The sequence below is a fragment of the Perissodus microlepis genome, chromosome 17 (assembly GCF_051167445.1).
Source record: "Perissodus microlepis isolate ML-2025 ecotype Zambia chromosome 17, ASM5116744v1, whole genome shotgun sequence".
Lineage (NCBI taxonomy): Eukaryota > Metazoa > Chordata > Actinopteri > Cichliformes > Cichlidae > Perissodus > Perissodus microlepis.
Genome location: NC_140477.1, coordinates 12,375,011 through 12,384,900, shown reverse-complemented (window position 1 = coordinate 12,384,900; position 9,890 = coordinate 12,375,011).

Here is a 9,890-nt window from a genome sequence, read left to right as displayed (position 1 = left end):
CTGAGAAATCCGTGACTGCAACTAATTATGATCTAGCACTACTCTGCATAGCCAAGGTGAGGACCTTTATTCATGACCTATGGCCAAAATTGTTGTGATTAAGGTAAAAGATAAAATGATACTTGGCAGAAGCTGTTCACCCTTTTACATCAGTGGAGCACTGAGGCTGAAGTGGCCATAGTGTGTTGTCTTGAGGCCATGCAAAATAATTAAAGGACCTTTATTGGTCTGGTGATCGTGAGGCAAGAGCTTTTTCTTGAAAGATCCCCTTTTCTGTCCCTCCTCACTTGCCTCAGTGTGGCTCAGCCAAAAAGGCAGATGGGATTCTTTACATGTTGCGCCAAAGAGATCTTGGCACAAGGTATTGATTGCATCCTCTGTGGATTAGCCAGTTGCAAAATACCTAATGTAGTACCAGACACAGTGCACAGACATAAAAGAATACATAAAACAAGGAAGAAATAGTTCACTTAAATTCCCTGAAGCAAGACACTGAAACTGCAGCAAATACTTTTTCTCTGAACTCCAGCCAATTGATACAAAAACACTGAGTTTCTTCAGTCATTCAGCGTGTCAGTGCATGTCCGTATCATAACTGTCTCTATGATGAATGTGCTCCTCACAGTGACAAACATGCCACCAAATTTGCATGGACTCGCCATCACGGGAGAGCATCTTCTTTCAAAGGCACACAGGGTCAATTGTTCTCAGGGAAGTCAAATGACAAAAATGAAAAAATATCTGTCAGGGACTGAGCGAATCAGACGGGATAAAAATATATATGAGGTGAAAACAGTTCCAAGAGTCATGGCGTATGGTAATGGCACATTGTAAAGTGACCTTACACAGTCCTAACAACTATATTATTTGCTTTATAAAGGGATACGATTGGCTGGAGCACAATGCAGCATAGAACTTTCTAATGTTCTCTATCTTTATTATTGTTGCACTGATCACTGGAGTTTAAAAGTGCCATAAAGGTACAATAAGGTCACTATAAAGACAACACTGAGCACCACAGGAACAGTATAAATCCCTATAGGGACGTTATAAGACATGAAATGTGTGTGTTTAGGTGGGGCAGCTGGAAGTGATCCTATTTAGGTACTAGAGTACAGAACTTTTGTTGGGCTCTAACCCTTATTTGACAGGAAATCCACACTTCAGCCGTTAACAGGCGGCAGACTTAAAGCCCTCCAGAGAGAGCAGGAGGGGGAAGAAATGGTTTGAGGTAAATGCCAGACGCCCAGCCCTCCCTCATTAAGACGCGTGCAGGTCATTTTATTTCTCTTTGGTCCCTTTGCTTGCCTTTCGTATGCGTATGTGGTACAAAAGTGTACCAGCAGGTGTAGAGGTGTGTGTATGCGTGTGCTCAGGGGGCTGCAAACTGGAACTCTGTAGGCCCTGGCAGCAGGCGTGTAGGTGCGCTGTTCAGCATGCACACAACCTGTCAATCAGTGGTAGAGCAAAGAAGAAATCCAGACACTCAAAATCTGTCTTGGAGGAAATTTCTGTGGATTGGTACCTTTTGAATTACAGCGCGCCCTGTCCCATGTGCTTCACAAGCCTTGCGTAAATAAGTTAGGTTTGACAGCTGATTATGCATCGAGGGAGGAGATGTTGGAAGTTGGAGTGCGCTTTCATAACAGACCAAAGCAATGGGAGTATTGCCTTCCACAATTTATTTTTTTCACTCCAGGCCTGGTGCTGAGGAATCCAAGATGTCAGTCATTCTGCAGCACTGTTAATGAGAGCAGGAGATGTTATGTATGATGTATATGATCGTTTTATTTAAATACAAGCTTAAGACGCAATCAGTGTAACTGACATAAACTTCACAACTGCCAGAAACTACATGGCCCAGTTCATGACAGCGCGTTCACAAGCTACTTTTTTTTATCTGATAGCAAGATAATTCTCAGATGACTTCAAGCTGATGTGCGATCACCCTTAAATTCCAGCAGGCCAATGTCATCCAGGGGAGATAACGATAATAATTGCAACCTTGATCTTTCTCGGGTCCTTTGGTTCTGCCACATTAAGAAAATACTCTTCCAGGCAGAAAAGAAACAAATGTGATTATTGATTGAAACAATTTTCTTCTTCCTGTTAGATCTCAATCTCTACTTTTGTTTAAAAAAAAACCAAACACCAAATGGGCTTATTTTCCTGATCAAACGCTGAGGTTGAAATGGTAAAATTTTAATTTTATTTTCCTATATGGAGGATTGAAAGTGTCAAATCAAAAAAGGGGGGAAAGTTAGAAAATTACTTAATAAATAAAATCATCTTTCATTAAACTGAGCGTAATTGAAATTAACATTTATTTAGGCACAGATGCCTTTATATAATGTGACAGAAATTGATTCATTTTTGTCTTTTCATTTGTTAATTCTAATTTTTGCAGAGTTAGACAACGCCATACACATAGATGCATATAGTGAAAATTATACCACTTAGGTATCAAAGACGTAGTTTTCTTACATGTTACATATTATTTACATATCATGTATGAGTATATACGCTGTCTTTTTTGTTTTTTACTCTTGCTCTCTCCATTTATGCCTACATAAACACACATCCATTTAATGGCCTGCTGAGTCAAGTAAAGAGGTGTGGACAGGGGAAGCGCAGAGCAGAGAGACCTTCAGAGATTGGTAGCGTTGCTCATCAAGTGGATTCAGGGAGGAAAGGTGCTTTTTTAAATTGTCTGCTCACACTGCATTTGTTAAAAGGAGACTCATTCGACTGCTTACAGCAGGATGCCAGCACACTGGTGTCTAAGATAAATGCTTTTTAAACACAGCTAATTTGCTTATCCAGCTGGAAGCTCTAGGTCTCTGATTACTGATATTCTGAGCATTTGGGAGGAAGTAGTTCAAAGGGCTACAATAGCAATATTAATAACCCTTTTTCAGTGAACTGCTACATGAAATCTCACAGTGTTAAAGTTTTTAGTGGGAATAAAGTGCTCAGTGATGCACACTTTGATCATATGTGTACATATGCATGCAAATATTTGGTGTTCATAGTTTGGCTTGGATTATTCTTGCTTTTATCTGTACCTGGACTCACCTTATCAGCGTTGAGCCTCATCAGCCATCACCTCTGTTATTTACAACCCCGTGCCCTGAACCAGGGCGGTATCATTTGCTGCACTGGCCATGCTTAATGCAGGGCTTTACCCATTTCTCTCTAATTACTTTACACCCCAGCTGCTCAACAAACACTCCCCCTGTCCATGCTTCCCTCCATTCCTGCACATGAAGGAGGCTAATCACCGGTGTGATCACCCCCTTTTCACCTCTGACCCCGCCAACACTAGAATAACAACCTCCATACCAGCCCCACAACCCCTCAACGCTTTTCCCCAATTAGGAGGGTGCTTTTCCCCTTGCAGATGACAGATGAGGGGTCAGGGGGCTGTCAGACCCCCTTGCTAGTTTCTCCTCATGCCCACCATGGGATTAAACAGAAGGACGTCCTTGCCCTGGGGAGAGACAAGAAGAAAGAGATGGAAGTCATGTCGACATAGATAAATAGCTATCGAAAAACTAGACACTGAAGCTCACAGAGTTGGGAAGCGGGTGTGGGAAATAAGAGCTGTTTGATGAAAATAGAAAGACAATATAGGTGTGAAAAGTTGATGGTTGAGACTCGCAAAATGGGTAGACTCTCAAAGAGGATTGGCTGCACCTGAGGAGAAAAGACTGGTGCAGGAACTCTAATTTCAAGATAAAGAGAGCAAGATGTTGATCATGGGAATAGCAAATAGATAGAAAGATTAAATGTCCAAAATAAAAATGAATAAATAAATGAACAAAAAAACAGATGAAATAGAGAACTGCGGAGGAAGAAATAGAGATGGGTAATGCAGCATTTGTTGTGTTGCAGCGAGCCTTTTTTTTTCTCTGCTGCAATAAAAGTCGGGCTGCGGTCCAATGAATCAATGGGTTGGGGGCTTTCCTCTCTCTGTTGTGTGTTATGTCCACCGCTAATGGGCAGCAGATGTGGAGGTATTTCACAAGTGTGGCTTTGGAAAACATTCCCGCACATAAACCCAATTAGGTCGGACCCTGAACACAAGCTAGCTGGTGAGCAGGCGAGCGTGCTCACGACCGCCCAAACACTCCACAGACTCAGTTGACTTAAATAATCAGATAAATAGCTTTAAGCGCTCGCAATATAAATGATGAATACCTTGCTTGTTTGCATGCTGCAGGCATTATTTCAAACTGTCACTCAGACATCAGCACAAGTATTTCCCACTGACTCAGTGTTCCCTCGAGTTCATTCTTTCCATTCCAGCACAAGACAGTGAAATTCAAACTGAAAATAGTTGCAAATTTACCAGTGAATATCTATCTAATGAACTACATGCTTATTGTATATATCATGCTACCTATGTAGAGATTTCCCAAAGAAGAAGAGGCAGTAACAGGTGCCCTTGAGCAAAAAATCAAAAGTGCCTCACAGCAAGAGGATCCTGTGTTCCTTTGAAATGTTGTGTTTTAACATAAAGGGATTCTCATTCAGATGAGGTCTAATCAGGGTTAGGGCTGTGTTTGTAAGGATACCTAGTTTTGCCTGTGGACTACCAACATCGTCCCAGCAGCTTCAGCAGGACACATTATCTGATCTGGAGTCAGCATTTAGCAACAGAGAAAGAAGATTTACGAGGAAAATATCAGCAATTGCATTTAACAAAAACATTTTGAAAGCACACCCAAACTGTAAGGCCCATTGTCACAAGTTGTATCAGCAGTTGGAAACACCACCCAGATTACTTGCCCCAGGATAAAATGCACAATTATAATGGGATCTCTATGCCAAAATATCTTAAGGCAGAAAAATCTTTTTCATTTTACCCTCATCTGAGGCTTCATCTTAGAAAAAGTTATGAGCCATGTGAGTACAAAGTGACAAACACATACCTTCGTGATTACAATAAGTGAAACAGTTTTGAGTGACTGGCATTCGGTATAACTGAAAAGATAACTTTAATTGGTGTTAACTCACAAATGCCTTGTTTATGTATTTAAGCGAGGTGTGCTTGCTTATTGGCTTGTTGCAGGTGCAAAGTCTGACTCAGACACGAGCACAAACATTTCCCAATGGATGACTCAGCCTTCCCTAGTTTTCAAGCATTCCATTTTAACACGTGACAATGCAGTTCATACTGAAAACAGTTGAAAATTTACTAGTGAAAATGTATTTAATGAACCGTGCACTCATTATTTACACTATGTGATGTATGTTGAGTGTTTCCCCCCCAAAAGAAATTGATTTTCAGGTAATGAAGGGTCCGGAGTGCCTTTCTGTGTGGAGTGTGCATGTTCTGCCCAACATGCATGTTAAGTTAAATGGTGCCTGGGTACTCTGACTTCCTCCCACAGTCCAGAGAAATAAATAAAAAGTGCGAACGGGTATTTGTCTCTGGAGTGGATCGTGAAATGGATGGAAATGCGTTGCATGGCTCTGATCATTAGGATGAGGTCTAACCAATGGGTTTGTAAGAATATCTAACAAGTTCTGTTGGAGTTGCTTGAGTGCAGAAGAAGATTTGGCATGAGTATCATAAATATTTCCATATTTTCTCATCTAAATGTTTAATGTGAAATCCAGTTATTATGAAAAAACAGTGTGACATTTTTTTCTCCTCCTTTGAGCATCTAGCTGTAGATTTGTGGTGAAGCTGACCATAATTCTCTTTCCCCGGACACTACGAACATCGTCCCACCAGGTTTAGCAGGACATCTTATCTGACCTAGACTCAGCATTCAGCAGTGACAGCAACCTACTGTGCCTGCATCATGAGCTATTGTTTCTCATGTGGCAGCTGCTGCATGCTTGTCTGGCACCTCATTCCCTGCTAACTGGCTCCACGTGTGTAAAAAAGACAGGTCCAGATACATTACATGCTCTTTCTGAGGTCCACATATTACAGGCATTAAATGCATGCTTTGCCACACGCCACAGACAGACACATGTGCACAAGCACACACTCACTAATCCCCTGGCTTTAGTGGCACAGCAGGAGTGTGGTGGTCTTGTGTGGCTTTATTAACTAGGGTGGAGAGTGGAGAGGTGAGGCGGCAGAGTAAGGGATAGAAGGAGGTACGGAGGGGGAGCGGGGATGGAGTAGGGTGTGTGGAGAGTCCCACCAGGTGCTAATAGATTTCCTGCAGCTTTGAAACGTTTACTTGCACTCGTCCCCTGGACTGGAATCGAGTTTCATCTGTGGCAAATTACCCGGACCGAGGTTTGACCTCCCTTCAACACAGATCCCCAGACGCATGCCTGTGATACACACTTACCAAGAGGGGACAGACATGTGTGCACACACCCACTGTTACATCTGCTAACATACATCCTCAGTGTTGACGTGGCCTTACAAATTCATATTTATGTTCATTTATAAAGTCAAAATAGTTCAAAAGCTTTGAGAAATGCACTCATTTGGTATTGTTCCAAACGTTAGACACGAGAATTAATGTCACTGTCGTGTCTGCAGCTGGAATCGCAGCTAGCTTGTAATTAACATGAGATGCAGGGAGGAACAGCATGTCCTCACTATGTCCAGAGTTAAAAAATGCTCCTAATCTTGTTGCACTAACTTTTGGAAGATGGAAGCAGAGTAACAGTTGCGTGTTTGATACTTCTATGCTTATAAATGCCTAAGCTAAACAAAAATAGGGAAAAGTAAGAGAACAGATTAGCTGTTGTTACGATACACAAGAGAACATAAGAGCCAGATGAAGAACAGGTAGAGCTACGCTACGTCAAAGAGCTGGGAAGGTTAGCTAAAAACAAAAGAATAGAAAAGGGGATAAGGTCCAAGGGATTTTACTCAGTGGATCTGGTCCATACTAAATCCGTTGAATAAAATAAAACAGTTTTTGGTATTTATTTAATGTGACAATACAGCCACATGGACAGTGATGAATAATACTGAGATGGACTCAGAAGATAGAATCTTTTGTCTTTAACATCGTGTTTGTCCTGGTAATAATCCCGGTTAACAGAAGGCAGTTACTTACTCACCGTAGTCTTTGACTGTTAGATTCTATCACCTTTGTTTTAACAGTATAAATCCTTGATATTGTCAATTTGTTGTTGTATGCTATATATTTTGTCTCTATTTGACACCTACATGAAAAGCATGTCTCAACTTTAAATGCCAAAAATGTCAAATGTCTTTTCAATGGTTCAATGTCATTCATTCGCCTTAGATGAAAAAGAACCCGGTTCAAGGCCGGGTGGAGTCACAATTCAAGCCTCAGGGGAGTCACAAGCTAGTGTACTCCTAGTGCCACTCCCAGTCCTGGCTAAAAGGAAGGGTTGTTCCAAGAAGGGCATCCACCCTAATATCTGTACCAAATCAAACGTGCAAGCCACTGTGGCAATCTCTTTAGGAACAAAGGGAACAGCCAAAAGTACACAGGGTTCCCTTGCTTTTCAAGGCCCCCAGGGAGTGGGCCTGTAAGAAGAATACATGCATGTCACCGCAGCAAACCCTGAGAAACGGGACTCATTTCGTCAACACTAGTGAGCTAGATGTTAAACTACTAATTTCTTCAGCACAATAGTGCTGCAGAAACATAAACAACACCCAAGACTAAGAGTAATTACATTAAATACATAAATAAATTCTAAAATATATCAGAATGCTAAAACTAATGCAAAATAATCAGGATAACATAAAACATCAAAACATGAGGCGGCTTGGTTGGTCTGCTGCATATCATGTCACAGTTTTAGTTTAAGGCTCCTAAGACACCTGAATAATTATTCAGTATCTGTAAAGTTAATCAGAAGCAGTTTAAACATGTGCATAAGACAAGCTTTCTGGGAGGTGACACAAATTCCTTGAAGTTGCATCAGGAAAAGCATTTGATCTGCCAAAATCAACATGTGAAGCTACCTTTGAGAACAAGGGAGCAGCCCAAAGTAGTTATCTGTAAAGTTCATCGGGACCTGACACCTGACTCTTTCCAATCAAACAAAGTTAAGGTTTAGAAGTATAATCTACAGGCATGAGAAAGAAAGTTCATTTATATCGTGTTAAAGCTGATAAAAACAGCAAACGACAATGTTGTAGTTCTTAAAGAGGTGGGATGACAACAACAGCCATGCATTACATGAAGTTTTAAAACAGGTAAAAGGGGGGAACACGGTAGCAGAGAGGTAGCAATCCTCTTTTGAAGAGGTGAAAGTGTGTGTAAAATAGTTGACCTGGATGACTGGGAAAAGTTTGTCATCCAGGAGACATTTGGGAGCTTCCTTTTCCCACTTTGTTTGCTCTGTTTTCTCCTTTTGGTTTAGGAAAAAAATTGCTGTTTACTTTAAATATGCCTCCTCGCAACATAAACCCTGGACGAGTCTGTTTAAATGTCAAGACAAGTGGACCTTTGCGATTTTCCGCATTTGAGAGACCCACTTCACAATTGCCATACATCTGGTGAGTCATGACACAGATGTCAAAGGACAACTTGTGTGGAATTCTGATATGCCAAAAGACATGTATGACACCCTGGCTGAGCTGGTTGCAACAGTACGCTGGACCGCTTCATGCTTTGCACAGACAGATGCGATGCAACAAGAAATTCAAGGAAAGAATAGTAGTTCATCTATCCTCACTCCATATCAACAATATTAGCTTATATCTATTTCTCAAAAGAAAAAAGAAAACAATAACACTTACACTGCCCTGACCTGCTCACTCACGTTCATTGCACTAATTATTTATTAACGCCATTTTTTCACTTACTCAGCATCTAATGGACTTCCCTGCCTGCAAGTTCCCACATGCGAGCCCTTTAATATTTGTGGCAGGGAGGCTTTCCACCTTCTCGTCTTGAATGCTTCTAATTTTTTCTTCGAACTATGAATGTGGGTGGCATGGGTGTTTGCGTGAGTGCTCCACGGCGGTTTGCAAATGAGTAAGGAGTCACCTGCGCTTTGGAAAGTCGTGTGTTTTGTTTTTGCTTTCAAGTATGTGTAAAGACGGAGAAGGTTTATCTTTTGCACAGCTTTTGTGTATTAATGTGTCTGTGTGTGCTTGTGTGTATGCCTGGAGAAATGGGAGCATCTGCATATAGTTCCAGCTGTGAGATGCAGCTGTAGGTTAATTTAGCCACAGTAGTTGGGGGGCTTGGCGTGTCAGAAGATCTTTAAGAGAGTCGACTTTCTGTGTGTGCCAGACTCTGGCGGTTAATTACGCTGTGTTATGACACACAGTTGATATGCTGACTCGCTATTGTGATCAGACACCTGGGGCCCGCACACTGGAGGAAATAACTCACGGTCTAACAACAAAAATGTCTGGTCTGACTATATGTCTGGGTTATGTAACTGAGATGCATCTGATGTATCTGATATGTGCCTTAGTAAGGAGAAAACCTATAGGTCATCAGAAGTGCTAGCTTAGTAGAGTGACTCATTGTTTGTGACTCTGAGGAATTTGTCCGTTTGGACTGTCAGTCACTAAGGCAGTTAGACAACCAGTTGAACAACAGTTATAGCAAGACAAATCCGGATAGTCACACAATCATAAACAATCTGATTTACTTTCACAATTTTCTCAGAACGCACAACTGACTTACACTGCATTACCAGTTTGCCAGGAAATTGCTCTTATCTTTAAATAAACAATCTTCTGGTGAGCTGGTTCACACTAAAACTGGTTGCTCACTTACCTTTATTCCTGTTAAGGTAGATACATTTGTGATCAGACAATTACACACAGTTATCATAGGGATTCATATCAAGGTAATTTAGGGCTGTCAATTATTTCTTTGAAGCGTTATTCTTCTAGGGTGGCTTGATTGTTCGGCATATATCTTTAATGACTTCAGAGGTTCAGAAATATGCATGCATTCACTTTCTAC